The sequence below is a fragment of the Cervus elaphus genome, chromosome 13 (genome assembly GCF_910594005.1).
Source record: "Cervus elaphus chromosome 13, mCerEla1.1, whole genome shotgun sequence".
NCBI classification, from domain to species: Eukaryota; Metazoa; Chordata; class Mammalia; order Artiodactyla; family Cervidae; genus Cervus; species Cervus elaphus.
The window spans coordinates 20,890,173-20,906,120 of record NC_057827.1 but is presented as its reverse complement, the minus strand read 5'-3'; the positions used below and the strand labels follow the sequence as shown (position 1 = coordinate 20,906,120).

The following is a 15,948-nucleotide window of genomic DNA, read 5'->3' as shown; positions in this document are numbered from 1 at the left end:
CACTGGCAGGCAGATTCTTATCCACTCTACCACCAGGGAAGTCTGAGCTTCATTTTTAAGAAAGAGAAAAATGGAAGCTTAAAAGTAAAGACTTGCTCAAGTTGACATAGCTATGAAGTCCATATAACTATGAGGCCAAGATTCTAACCAGATCCTTATTCCCTTTAAAACACATTACCTGAATACTCAGGGAGCCAGATCACAACACACTCCATTTGAAACCCACCCCATCTGAAACACACCCTATCTGACACCTGCCAAGACTTTTCCTATCATATGACCGGAGGGTACATAAATTAGAATAGGAGAGCTTTTTCCATCAGCAAGTAATTAGACAAGTCACACCTGCTTGGAGTTCATTCGCAGATACATTCTGGCTCCTTTCTGGATTTATACCTGTCTCTTTTAGCAATTAAGAGATTCAGCTGAATTTTCTATGATTCACCTCAAGATGCCATATGTTCAATAAAGGTACTGGTATAGAAAGAGCAGCTGATGACTCTAGGAAAACATAAGCAAACACTAAGTATACAAACATTACTGCCGGGTACATATGCCTAAGATTTATCTTCTCTTATGTGGATTTTATCACTTCTCAGAATAAGCAAAACGAAACTAATTTCCGGTGACATTTGTATTCAGACCAGAATTTCGGCATCCAAAAAGTAAAATTTATCATCAGAGAATGAATCAGAGGTGTTGTAAACTTCAGCTTTCTGAGTAAAGGAAAACATCATGTCTAGCTATCACATATTAAGGGTAAATCTAGTGTTTAAAGTGAAAGGAGTGAAAGTGTTAATCACTCAGTCATGTCTGAATCTTTGCGACCCATTGACTACTGCAGCCCGCCAGGCCCCTCTGTCCATGGAATTCTCCAGGCAAGAATACCGGACTGGGTTGTCATTCCCTTCTCCAGGGGATCTTCCCAACCCAGGGGTTGAACTTGGGTCTCCTGCATTACAGGCGGTTTCTTTACCATCTGAGGCACCAGGAAATCCAGTGTTTGGAACATCGCAAATTTATTAGATAAGAACTTAGTTGGTTCTAGCCCCACAAAACAAAGGGTTTATGACCTAAGTCTCCTTTTATCCCTAGTCTTTCCACGCCCTGTCCTACCACCCTCAGCGCTGGGTCAGGCCATCCACTGACTTTCTCAGTTCCAGGAGACCTGCTGAGCATTGCTGGGAAAAGTACCTACCCACATAGACAGAAACCCACAAACCCGTGATCTACCTTAACACTTGTCTTTAAGTCCTCCTCTGTCAGCCATCTCTCCATCATTGGTCAGCTTTTCCTCCCCTTCCCTTGAATGACTGTTTCTACTTTGACCAATCTCCTCAAATTATCCTCCCATCCTACCCATCAGCGGATGGTCTCATATTACTCCCCACAAACTATCAAGGCTAGGGGAGTGACCTCCTTCAATTTCCAGCTTCCTGTATCCATAAACTTATCTTCTAAAAGCCACCTTCTTCCCTTCAGTCTAAAGGCAGAGGCTCCTTTCCCATTGCTCATGATTGATCTATTCTAAACCTCTTCTGACTTTGCTAGAACATTTCATTCCCCTTTTAGGCTGTGCTTTAAATCTTATCTCAAAACTGGCTTCTGCTCTACCCAGATTTTTGGGGAAGTTTCTCAAGTTTCTTCTTTAAATGAAACAAGCAAAAAGAAAAATCAAATAACAAAAACCCAAAATATACCACTCTTCTCTAATTATTGCCCTAATAGTCTCTTTTCTTTAACAATCACATTTCTCAAATGAAGATTACCTTCATTCTCTTCTCTCCTACCAGCCAAACATCCCTAGCCAAGGAAAGGAATCTTTTCTTCTCTTGCATTTTCAACTTAAGTTGGCTTCACTGAAATATTTGAAAATTTTATTTATGTGCACAGTAAACTAAAAAAATATTCTCTATACCCCTCTCCATTCTATTTGGAAGCAAATACATAAATAAAATACAATTTCAAGGTATGTTTTTCAATAGCTCTAAAAGTCTAAGAGAAATTCATGGCTGGTATAGCCCAATCCAGTGAATCCCCTACATACAAACCTTCAAGTTTCAAACTTTCAAAGATGTGAACATAAGTTCCGTCAACATCAGGCATAAGCAAAATTCCATAGCCCTGTGTCTCTTACTGCTGATGATCCTTCAGCTCACACCTCCTACCATTCCCACCTCTTCTCCTCCTCCCGTCAGTAATTCTTCTTGCCTTTTTAACTGGATGCCAGCCCCTGTATGCAAGCTGTTGTACTATACTATGGTACTTACCAAAGTACTGTACTGTAAGATTAAAAACGTTTTCTTTATTCTCTGTTTGTTTGTTATGTATTATTTGTGTGTAAAGTATGATAAATATATTACAGTACGGTACTATATAGCCAATTGTGTTAGTTGGGTGCCTAGGCAATTTTGCTGGACTTAAGAACAACTTGGACTTAAGAATGTGCTCTCAGAATGGAACTCATTTATATGTAGGAAACTTACTGTAATTCTTTGTTTCTTGCTTCACAAGAAGGTAGAAAACTATCTTCTCAGTGCTAGTGCTAAGTTGCTTCAATTGTGTCCATTTCTTTGCAACCCTATACCCTGCCAGGCTCCTCTGTCCAAGGAATTCTCTAGGCAAGAATACTGGAGTGGGTTGCCACATCCTCTTCCAGGAGATAGTCCCAATCCAGGGATCAAACCAAAGTCTCATGTTTCCTGCATTGGCAGGCGGATTCTTTACCACTAGCGCCACCTGGGAAATCCAATAGAAGGGATTTCCATTGTCCATATAAGACCGAACTGTGTTGCCCTGACTAAAAATAGAAAGAAAGAGAAAAAATGCTCACCTCGACAAAGTGCGCTAGCTTTCAAGGCAATAGTAAGGAATTAACTATAACATTTGCTGATGAAGAGGATGAATGAGAGTTGGACCACCTAGCTGTTTTCACCCGTGAGACTGTACTTCTCTCATTTGGATTTAAGACAAGCTCTGTAGCATCTATCTGAACCTGTATCTGATCAAGTTTTGAAGTTATAGGAGTTCAAGGAGCAGAACTTCCTCCTCAGGTGGGAAGGCCTGGAATTTTTTCCAGGAGCAAGTGGGATCCTGCCTCTGTGGGCTTGAGTGTAAAAGATTCAGGAGAAAAATGGAAGAAATTAAGAAGTGATACTTGAAGAAAGTTATCCCTTTGAGGCACCATCCTTTCAAAGACATAAGTCTGTATCAGGTACTTCCCATCCAGATGCAGGTGAGCAACTAAACCAAATGAAACAGTAATATCTCCTCCCTCCACTCAACACACACCTTTCAACTGTGAGATCTGTATGATCTGCTAGAAAAATAGCACCCTACATCTCCACTATGAACCAGCATTTTGCCTGGGGAAATTACTAAGGAGGTACTAAGGAAAAGGATGCTAACTGATCTGTGTTCATCTTGCTAAGAGATCAAGAGATGGCTGTTCCACAGAGATTGGACTGTGGGGCTGGCCAACTCAGCAACAAAACAATGCTAGGCTGACCACAGAGGTGAGGACTGTCTCACCATGTGTGGAACCTGTTTCCCCACCAGCATAGGCTGGCAAGTTACAGAAAAGGAGGGCCCTTCCAAACCTGTGTCCTTCTCTCATTTAAGCCCTGGCTGCTGCCACAAGCTCCAAAAGATCTGCAAGTCCACCAAATGCTGTTCTCTTGCTGGACACTCTCAGGACCTCAGAGGTTACCCATCTATTGTAACTCGTTTGCCTTGCCCCAGAGACTTGTCACTCCTGCTGAATTTAGAGGTTTAAAATCTGACACTACCATCTACTCATGGATGCCATCTGTCATCTGTTTTCTTCCCCTACCCAAACATTTCTTCCAAGTTTCTTTCTCTCTGTTCCCATTTATACTCATTAGTTCCTGGTCATACTTTCCAAAGAAAATCACTGAGTGATTTTCCTGCTTCTCTCTCTGGTGAACTAGCCCTCCAACCATCCTGTCCACTAGTGTCAGTGGCATTTTTAAAATCCCGGATGTCAATATATTTTTTTATCCAAAACCCTTCAAAGGCTCTCTATCAAAACTTTTTTTTCAAAAACGTTTTATTTTGTATAGGGGTATAGCTGATTAACAATGCTGTGACGGCTTCAGGTGAGCAGCAAAGGGACGCGGCCATATAGCTACACATATCCATTCTCCCCCTAACTCCCCTCCCATTCAGGCTCCCACATAACATGGAGCAGAGTTCCCTGTGCTAGACAGTGGGACCTTGCTGGTTATCCATTTCAAATATAGCAGTGTGTACAGGTCCATCCCAAATTCCCTAACTATCCCTTCCCTCATCTTCTCTCCAGCAACCATAAATTCATTCTCTAAGTCTGTAAGTTTCTTTTTGTTTGGTAAATAAGTTCATCTGTATCACTTCTTTTTAGATTCCACATATAGGGAATGTCATATGGTATTTCTCCTTCTCTGACTTATTTCACTCAGTATGGCAATATCTAGGTCCATCCAGGGTGCTGCAAATGGCATTATTTCGTTCCTCTTGATGGCTGAGTGATATTCCATTGTATATATGTACTACATCTTCTTTACCCATTCCTCTGCCAATGGACACTGAGTCTGCTTACACTAATACTTCTTAGCCTGGTCTACAGTGCCCTCCAAGATCTGTCACATGCCTACTTGTCCAATGTCATTTACTGCAACTCTTCCCCTTCCTCCCGCTCTGTACCCTGGCTTCCTTTTCATTCCTGGAACACATTAAATTCATCCCTGCTACCTGGCTTCTCACAGGCTGTTCCCTCTTCCTAAAACCTTCTAAACCTTTCCCCAGGTCCCATCCCACCTCAGCACGTGTTCTGAACTGCAAAGTTGCTAGGGCATTGGCTTAAACGCTGTCTCTTCAAAGAGGCCATGCTTATCTAAATTACTTGCCACCACCATATCTGAACCTTACTTTATTTATCACAATAACCTACTTATTTTCCTTATGGCTATTACTACATTATGTGACTATTCTCTTATTGGCTTCCTGGTTTACTGACTGTCTCACCTTAGTCTGAAAGCTCCAAAAGGTCAGAGACCACATCTATATAACAGCTGATACAGTCTCTGGCATGGACTTCCCTGGTAGCTCAGCTGGTTAAGAATCCACCTGCAATGCAGGAGATCCCGGTTCAGCTCCTAGGTTGGGAAGATCCTCTGGAGAAGGGATAGGATACCCACTCCAATACTCTTGGGCTTTCCTGGTGGCTCATACGGTAAAGAACTGACCCACAATGTGGGAGACCTGGGTTCAATCCCTGGGTTGGGAAGATCCCCTGGAGGAAGGCATGGCAACGCACTCCAGTATTCTTGCCTAGAGAATCCCATGGACAGAGGAGCCTGGTGGGCTACAGTCCATGGGCTCACAAAGAGTCAGACTCGACTGAGTGACTAAGCACAGCACAGTCCCTGGCACCTAGCAGATGCCCAATACAAATTGGCTGAATGAATGACAGATGAATTAATAAATGAATGTAGCCCATGAGATGTTCATGGCTGCCTCAGGCCAGTGGACTTTAATGACAATGACCTCTCATCCTAGAGAACCCTTTGTCCACTCCCACATCCTGACAAACACCCACACTGCATCCATATCTTTACTACTGGCATCCTTAGCTCTTTCAAATTTTTTCTGACTTCTCTTCCCTCCCAGTTATAGTTTTCAACTTCCTCCTTGATACCTTACCTCGAATTTGTATTAACTTCTAGCATAGTTCCTGTAACACTGAAATGTTCTATTTTTGTGTTTCTTCTTGTTGTGTTGCATATGTGCTCAGTCATGTCTGACTCTTTGCATCCCCATGGACTATAGCCCGCCAGGCTCTTCTGTCCATAGGATTTCCCAGGCAGGAATACTGGAGTGGGTTGCCATTTCCTACTTCAAGGGATCTTTCCAACCCAAGGTCCTCTTAGGAAAACTCATTAATTTCCTAAAGATAGAAACTATGCTTTAATCATCCTTGCATACTCAATACCTCACCCAGTGTCTGACACTAAACAAGCTCTCTTGAAATTATTTTTGAATTAGAAATTAATGACAAAATGAGGCATGCTATGATTCTACTTTGTAACCCATGAGACATCCCACTATGGAAATTATCAGAAAATCTTCTCTGTGCATATCAGCATCCATTACCTGAAGCACTAAGATATACAACAGCGCAACACACAGGTTAATACCTAGAAAATTACACCCCTTCCAAAAAGCAAGACTTGTCAGATTGTGCAGAAAAAGGGAGAAACACTGTGAAGAGAGCTCAGTAGTAACATTTAGTTTTCAAACTATTGTGCAAATCTGAGCACCAATGGTCCGTGAACCTAGCCAAGTAAAAGAAATAATTTCAGAAGTCACACTGACAGCATTGAATACAGAGACTGCCAAGCAAGGCAGAGTCAGAGGCATTTGCCTTTTAGAGATTAATTCTATACCTGGATAAGGAGTATCACTAATAAATCAAGAGGCCAAACACATTTAGCACGAACATCCAAACGGGATCTTGAACTGACAGTTATTTAACTTCTGATGACCTTGCCTCCAGTCAGACTATTCTCTTTGTCATCTGCCAATCAAATGGTTCTCTTTCCTGACAGTGGGTGGAGCTTTAACATATGGTTTCTTAACATAACCAACAGGCAATGCCGAGGCTTACACAACCACCTTACGAGGAAGTGAATTGATCTCATTTTTCTCCCAAGCATGATGTCTATTTACACGTTTTACATCACTTGCTAATGTTATTCACAGTTACCTAACTACGGAAAAGCAAATTGAAACAAGCAATGTATAAAAGAGGCAATATATTATGACAAGTGGGTTTATCTCAGGACTGCAAGTTTAGCTTAATATTAGAAAATTAATTAATGTGATTTAACTCAATAACTGCTGGGAGGGATTGGGGGCAGGAGGAGAAGGGGGCGACAGAGGATGAGATGGCTGGATGGCATCACCAACTTGATGGGCACGAATTTGAGTAAACTCCGGGAGTTGGTGATGGACAGGGAGGCCTGGCGTGGTGCGATTCATGGGGTCGCAAAGAGTCAGACACGACTGAGCGACTGAACTGAACTGAACCCAGATTAAAAGGGAAAAATTATCTGATAATCATAATAGATGCTTCTTTCCACATCTAATATAGTTCAACATCCATTTGTATTAAAAATATTTTAGTAAATGTGGAATAAAAAGATATTTCCTTAACCTCATAAATGAAATGCACAAAAATATGACCATGTACACACATACACACACCCTCTTCATTAAATATCATACTTAATGGGGAAATGTTGAAAGCATTTCTTTAAGATCGAGAAAAATACAAAGATATTCACTATCACCATTTATCCAATGTTCTTAAAGTTCAAGCAAATGTGTTAAAAACAAGAGAAAATATTAAAAGATACAACACTTTGAAATGAAGGGAAAAAAATTCTATCTTTTACAAATGATATGATTATCCATATAGAAAATCCTAAATAGTGTGCAGGAAAAAAATTAAAATTTTAAAAGAATTCCATTTTCTAAATAAAAAATGGTGTAGAAAAGTCAAATTCATCTCTCTTTATCAGTAACAATCATTTTGAAAAGTAATTTTTAAAGAATATATCATTTACAGTAACCCACAAGTAAAAAAAAATTTAAGAATACAATTATGATGTAGAAGCAAGCTCTTAATAAAAAAAAAAAAAATCTGAAAATTACTGAAGAACCTTACCTAAATGGAGAAATATACAAGGTTTTGGAACCATCTTGGATAGGAGCATTTGCTATCATTTTTTATATCATTTCCCTGGTACAGTTCAGTTAAGTCACTCAGTCGTGTCCGACTCTCTGCAACCCCATGAACCACAGCACGCCAGGCCTCCTTGTCCATCACCAACTCACAGAGTCTACCCAAACTCATGGCCATTGAATCGGTGATGCCATCCAACCATATCATCCTCTGTCGTCCCTTTCTCCTCCTGCCCTCAATCTTTCCCAGCATCAGGGTCTTTTCCAATGAGTCAGTTCTTTGAATCAGGTGGCCAAAGTACTGGAGTTTCAACTTCAACATCGGTCCTTCCGATGAACACCCAGGAGGGACTGGTTGGATCTCCTTGCAGTCCAGGGGATTCTCAAGAGTCCTCTCCAATACCACAGTTCAAAAGCATCAATTCTTCCGTGCTCAGCTTTCTTTATAGTCCAACTCTCTCATCCACACATGACTACTGGAAAAACCATAGCCTTGACTAGATGATCCTTTGTTGACAAAGTAATGTCTCTGCTTTTTAATATTCCATCTAGGTTGGTCATAACTTGCCTTCCAAGGAGTAAGTGTCTTTTAATTTCATGGCTACAGTCACCATCTGCAGTGATTTTGGAGCCCAAAACACTAAAGTCAGCCACTGTTTCCCCATCTATTTGCCATGAAGTGATGGGACCAGATGCCATGATTTTAGTTTTCTGAATGTTGACTTTTAAGCCAACTTTTTCACTCTCCTCTTTCACTTTTTTTTTTCCTCTTTCACTTTCATTAAGAGGGTCTTTAGTTCTTCTTCACTTTCCGCCATAAGGGTGGTGTCATCTGCATATCTGAGGTTATTGATATTTCTCCCAGCAATCTTGATTCCAGCTTGTGCTTCTTCAGCCCAGCATTTCTCATGATGTACTCTGCATATAAGTTAAATAAGCAGGGTGACAACATACAACCTTGACATACTCCTTTTCCTATTTGGAACCAGTCTGTTTTTCCATGTCCAGTTCTAACTGTTGCTTCCTGACCTGCATACAGGTTTCTCAAGAGGCAGGTCAGGTGGTCTGGTATTCCCATCTCCTTCAGAATTTTCCACAGTTTATTGTGATCCACACAGTCGAAGGCTTTGACGTAGTCAATAAAGCAGAAATAGATGTGTTTCTGGAACTCTCTTGCTTTTTTGATGATCCAGCAGATATTGGCAATTTGATCTCTAGTTCCTCTGCCTTTTCCAGCTTGAACATCTGGAAGTTCACAGTTCATGTATTGCTGAAGCCTGGCTTGGAGAATTTTGAGCATTACTTCACTAGTGTGTGAGATGAGTGCAATTGTGTGATAGTTTGAGCATTCTTTGGCATTGCCTTTCTTTGGGATAGGAATGAAAACGGACCTTTTCCAGTCCTGTGGCCACTGCTGAGTTTTCCAAATTTGCTGACATATTGAGTGCAGCACTTTCACAGCATCATATTTTAGGATTTGAAATAGCTCAACTGGAATTCCTCACCTCCAGTAGCTTTGTTCATAGTGATGCTTCCTAAGGCCCACTTGACTTCACATTCCAGGATGTCTGGCTCTAGGTGAGTGATCACATCATCATGATTATCTGGTCATGAAGATCTTTCTTGTACAGTTCTTCTGTGTGTTCTTGCCACCTCTTTTTAATATCTTCTGCATCTGTTAGGTCCCTACCATTTCTGTCCTTTACTGACCCCATCTTTACATGAAATGTTCCCTTGGTGTCTCTAATTTTCTTGAAGAGATCTCTAGCCTTCCCCATTCTATTGTTTTCCTCTATTTCTTTGCACTGATCATTGAGGAAGACTTTCTTATCTCTCCTTGCTATTCTTTGGAACTCTGCATTCAAATAGGTATTTCTTTCCTTTTCTCCTTTGCTTTTTGACTCTCTTCTTTTCACAGCTATTTGTAAAGGCTCCTCAGACAGCCCTGGTACATAAGTAATTTTATAAAATTCCAATAAAAACCCCAGTAAATACTTTTATACTGTTCTTTTGAAATTAACACAATTTCACACTAAAATTTATCTAGACACACACAAAAAAAAAGGCTCAGAAGAGTTAAAATACTCTTGAAGAAACTAAATAAAGTACAGGACTTCCCTATTGTATACCAAGACATATTTAAAATAGGATTCCATACAGATGCGGGATAAAGACAAACCAATAGCAAAATGGAGAGAAAAATGAACATACACGTCACAGCTGAGGGAATTCAAAAGACCTAAGGATCATTTGAAAAAATGATTCACCTTGTTTGTAATCAAAGAAAGACCAATTAACACTACAATGAGATATCATCACATACTCATCAGACTGGCGAAAAATGAAAAGTTTAACAACTCCAAGTATTAGCCAGGATGTATATATAGCTACAGTAACTCTCACCTACAACTAGCTGTGTAGCCGCTTCAGAAACCAGCTTTCTGTTTCCTAGAAAAGTTAAATATCTATGTAGGGATACACCAGATGATTCCTTTCATGGGTACATACCCAGCCTGGGGAAATTTTTATACACATTAAGAATGCTTATTTAGGTTGCTTGCGTGCCTTGGGTATTGCAAACAGTGCTGCAATGAACACTGGGGTGCATGTATCCTTTCGGATCATGTTTTGCTCCAGCTATATGCCCAGGAGTGGGATTGCAGGGTCATGTGGTAACCTTATTTATATTTTTTAAGGAACCTCCATACTGTTCTCCATAGGGCTTCCCAGGTGGCACAGAATCCACCTGCCAAGCCAGAGATGTGGCTTCGATCCCTGGGTCTGGAAGATCCCCTGGGAAGGAAATGGCAACCCACTCCAGTATTCTTGCCTGGGAAACCCCATGGACAGAGGAGCCTGGCAGGCTTACAGCTCATGCAGTTGCAAAGAGTCAGACACAAACTGAAGAATAAGCAGCAGCAGCATACTGTCCTCCATAGTGGCTGGACCAATCTACATTCCCACCAACAGTGTCAGAGGGCTCCCTTTTCTCCACATCCTCTCCTGGACTTATCGTTTGTGGGTTATCCGATGATAACTATTCTGGCTGGTGTGAGGGGATACTTCATTGTAGTTTTGATGTGTATTTTTCTAATAATTGGTAGTGATGTTGAACATCTTTTCATGTACCTATTTTCCACCTGTAGTCTTCTTTGCAGAAATGTCTATTTAGGTCTTCTGCCCATTTTTTGAGTGGGTTGTCTGTCTTGATGCTGTTAAGCATCATGAACTGTTTGTAAATTTTGGAGACTAATCTCTTAAACACCCATTGAGAGAGGAATGGATAAAGAAGATGGGGTACATATATACAATGGAATATTACTCAACTGTTTAAAAGAATGAAATAATGCCATTTGTAGCAACATGAATGGACCTAGAGAGTGTCACACTGAGTGAAGTAAGTCCAACAGAGAAGGAGAAATATCATATGACATGCCTTGTGTCATACAAGGCATGAAAGAGACTTGCAAACTTAGAGAATGAACTTACGGTTGCCAGGCAGGGGTCAGGGGGAAGGATGGGAAGAAGGGATAATTACAGATGGACATGTACACACTGCTGTATTTAAAATGGATAACCAATGAGGATCTACTGTATAGCACAGGGAACACTGCTTAAAGTTATGTGGCAGCCTGGATGGGAGGGGAGTTTAGAGGAGAATGGATACATGTGTATGTATGGCTGAGTCCCTTCGCTGTTCATCTGAAACTATCACAACATTGTTTGTTAATTGGCTATATCCCAATACAAAATAAACAGTTCAAAAATTTAATAAGAGAATGTTCACAGCAGCATGGCTTGTACCGGTAAATGCCCAGGAACAATCCAAATATATCAAGGTAGAACTGATAAGTAAATGCGGCTATACTCATACAATGGACTATTGCATTGCAATAAAAATAAACTGCAGTGATAAAGTTTTTTAATGCCTCTTCTGGCATCAAGGTTGTAAGGGGAAAACTGATCATTCAGAAACCATGTCTGGCAGAATGCACCCAGACTCAAATGACAGATAAACTGTGCCCAACTGAGTCCTGATATGCATCACAGCTCACATAAGCTCGAACTCTTTTAGAACTCATTTATCTAGATCCATACATTACAAGATAAAACCACAAACAAACTGATCTAGCAGAGTCACTACATGAACTCACACTCTACAAACACTGACTATTCCAGCTACATAGCTTACAAATTCTGAGAAATCCCTACCAAGAAAATCTATGACCAACACTAGCCAAAATCTATAAATAGCCTCTTATAAATCCCCTTTTGAAATGCCTAGTGATTCTCCATTTTTCTTAGTTACAGCATGTTCATAAATCTAACTTTGTTTGACTACAGGTCTGACTCTACTGCTCTTTGGGCCCCAGGTTTTATCAATTGCTAAATACCTTTGTGTGGATAAATTCTCCCTTCAACAAAAATTTCTGATTTTAAAACCCAAGTCAAAGGAGGGTACAACAGGATGGTTTCAATAATTTAGAAAAGCAAAGAGGCAAAAAGTTAAGCTACATAATTTTAAATGAAACATTCAATGAAACATACATATGTGGCAAAACATAAAGAAAATCAAGGAAATAATTTGCACAAAATTTTGGGTTAATGAGAAGCATAACGAGTCTTGGGAAAGACACAAAAATCTTAGGTACTAACAGCATCTTATTTTTTGGTTAACGTGGGTGGGCAAAAATACATGTTTGCTTTATTTCTTATACTCTACTCTATACGTATTATAGATTGTATTGTACATATAGTAGGGCTCGTGATTTTTAAAAATTAGATTTCTAAATGAGAAAACCAGGGCTGATGTTGGTTCAATGATTTCCCCATGCTAGCACAGCTAATTAGAACATAAAATCTTTCAAGGACAGAGATCCATGCACTGCTGTATTCCCAATGCCCAGCACAGAATATTTCATGAAGCGGAGCCACAACAAATGTTTATGGAATAAACAGAGGAACTGGGATCCATCTATTCAGTACTGATCTTTTCTTTCTCCTCATGATTCCATAATGCATGAACCAGTACATTTCAGGAGGAAGTCTGGTATCAAGACTACCATCAAGGCCCGTTCCATTTAAACGCAGTACTCAATTCTATAATCCTCTATTTCAGGAGTTCCTCAGACTAAATCTGGCCCACATCTGATTTTTATAAATAAAGTTTTATTGGAACACAACTTTCTTATTTATGCATTGGCTATAACTACTTTTGCTTCACAAAATCAGAGTAGTTAAGATAGACCACTGGCTTGCAAAGCCTAAAGTAAGTACTACCTGACCCTTTATTAGAAAATGTGTTCCTATCTCTGCTCCAGCTCATTCTGAATACCATCTCAACCCTCCTCTCAAAACTTCTCCCTGTGTTTCACAGTCTCTGACAAATTCCTTAACCTCGCAAAGTTTTGATGTCCCCATCTTGTGTGGAATTCATCATCCCATGAGAGCTGTGCAGAGTCTACATTCATAATGCCTGAAAGGAAACAAAACACTATTCATGAATGTTGCTAATTTCCACCCCCTAATTTCTCTGACAGTGTTTGGAAATGGTTCTTCTTCTCTCTCATTGCTTTTTTATTTATCTCCACCCTGTTCTTTATTACCAAGGAGAACTCTGTGTGAAGAGGATATTGCTTTCTTTTTCATGTTTCCAAAAGTCTATCTGCAGTCTCGCCACCTCACTCCTCGCTTGGGCCATCCCCTACTGTTTGTGACATCATGATCAGCGGCCGTGAGGACAGATGAGCTAGAAACTAATTTGGTTTAACATGGTACAGGCACACTTCTTTAAGTGAGTGAAAGTGAAGTCGCTCAGTCGTGTCCGACTCTTTGTGGCCCCATGGACTGTAGCCTACCAGGCTCCTCCATCCATAGCATTTTCCAGGCAAGAGTACTGGAGTGGGTTGCCATTTCCTTCTCCAGGGGATCTTCCAGACCCAGGGATCAAACCCAGGTCTCCCACATTGTGGGAAGACACTTTACCATCTGAGCCACTTGGGAAGCCCCTACTTCCTTAAGTACTGAAAGCCTAAATTGATGCCTATCTCCTTGGAAAAAAAGAACTGAGAGGAAGGAGAAACAGGAAACAGATGAGAGGCAGTTCAGTTCAGTTCAGTTGCTCAGTTGTGTCCAACTCTGCAACCCCAGGAACTGCAGCACACCAGGCCTCCCTGTCCATCACCAACTCTCAGAGTTTACTCAAACTCATGTCCATTGAGTCGGTGATGCCATCCAACCATCTCATCCTCTGTCATCCCCTTCTCCTCCCACCTTCAATCTTTCCTGGCATCAGGGTCTTTTCCAATGAGTCAGTTCTTCACATCAGGTGGCCAAAGTATTGGCATTTCAGCTTCAGCATCAGTCCTTCCAATGAATAGTGAGGACTGATTTCCTTTAGGGTGGACTGGCTGGATCTCCTTGCAGTCCAAGGGACTCTCAAGAGTCTTCTCCAACACCACAGTTCAAAAGCAACAAATCTTCAATGTTCAGCTTTCTTTATAGTGCAATTCTCACATCCATACATGACTACTGGAAAAACCATAGCTTTGACCCAATTGCCTGCTTATAGATGTTGTGAACAAACATGGTAACAGTGAAGATGCCAGACTGGCAGGTGTGGAGGCTGACACTTTCTGTCTGTCCACAGGACAGCTCATAGCCCTGCAAGTCCCAGTATAAGCTTCTGCCATCATCCTACAGGACAGCACTGCTTCTCTCAGGACCACATCATCCCATCAAGGATCAGTTGCTTCCTCCAAGGAAAGAAGATAAAACCAGAGATCAAGAGCTAGTACACAACTGAGATCAGAGAGGACACAGTGACTGGGCCAGATGGAGATTCATAAAATAGAACTGCGCTACCAGAAGAATAAAGAAAGACGAGAATCAAGACATGATGGACAATGTGATGCCTCATCTCTATATCCTCTGATCTGCTACCTGCTTTCCAGGACCCAGCTCCCAACTTCATAGATAGATCTAGGCAGCCAGGAGGAGGATATTGACCTGCACAAAGTAAGGGACCCACTGAGTTTCCAGGTTATCCAGTGGTAAAGAATCTGCCTTGCAATGCAAGGGACACAGGTTCAATCCTTGGTCCAAGAAGATCCCACATATGATGGAGCAACAAAGCCTCTTCACCACAACTACTGAAGCCCGTATGCCTAGAACCCATGCTCTGCAACAACAGAAGCCACTGCAGGGAGAAGCCCATTCACCACAATGAAGAGTAACCCCACTTGCTACAACTAGAGAAAGCCTCCACAAAGGAACAAAGACCCAGCACAGCCATAAATAAACAAACCTTTAAAATAAAGAAAATGTAACAGACCCACTGATTCCCAAATCCTCTGAATCGGGGTCACCTCTGATAGATGCTCAAATTACAAAGTCTCAGAGCTGTGTGAGAAAGAGGGCAGTCATTTTACTCCTTGGGTCTGCATGTGGAGATGAATGAAAAATGAAAGTGAAGGTCGCTCAGTTGTGTCTCTTTGTGAACCCAGAGATTATATAGTCCATGGAATTCTCCAGTCCAGAATCCTGGAGTGGGTAGCTGTTCCCTTCTACAGGGGATCTTCCCAACCCAAGGATCAAACCCAGGTCTCCCACATTGCAGGTGGCTTCTTTACCAGCTGAGCCACCAGGGAAGGCCAAGAATACTGGAGTGGGTAGCTGATTCCTTCTCCAGCGGATCTTCCCAACCCAGGAATCGAACCAGGGTCTTCTGCATTGCAGACAAATCCTTTACCTGAGCTTGAAGAGGAAAAGTTAAAATTTTACCTCCTTCTGCCTCTGTAACTCACCTTGCCCCTTGCAAAGTCTGGATCACATAGGTCACATAATCTCAGAAAGTGGGGACTTGCAATACTAGGAACTGGAGTTTATCTCACTCACCCTTGTTCTGCTCTTTGCAATTGCCCAGCCCCCTCAAACCTGCTTAATCATGTCTGTACAGGTCAGGCATCCCCCTCCCCATCTTGACCACTGTTCCCATGCACGTGAAACCCCTTAGTTTAAACCAGCCTATTAACAGCTAGTGTTGCCCACTACGTCTGTTTATAAAAACTCTGTAATCCCTTTGTTCAGGGCTCAGAGTTGGAGTGTTAACTCCTCTGGGCCCACTGGCATAATAAACCTGAGTTCTCCAACTCTCCGAGTGTGGTACTTGGTTTCTCGTGTACTGGTTTCTGCAGCATTTCTGGA

General features: G+C 41.3%; 1 protein-coding gene across 3 annotated transcripts in view; it reads right to left on the bottom strand.

Annotated features, from left to right (window-relative positions):
* Positions 1–15,948, bottom strand: part of AGBL1 (AGBL carboxypeptidase 1) — a 909,156-nt gene that overhangs the window by 636,827 nt on the left and 256,381 nt on the right. The window lies entirely within an intron of this gene.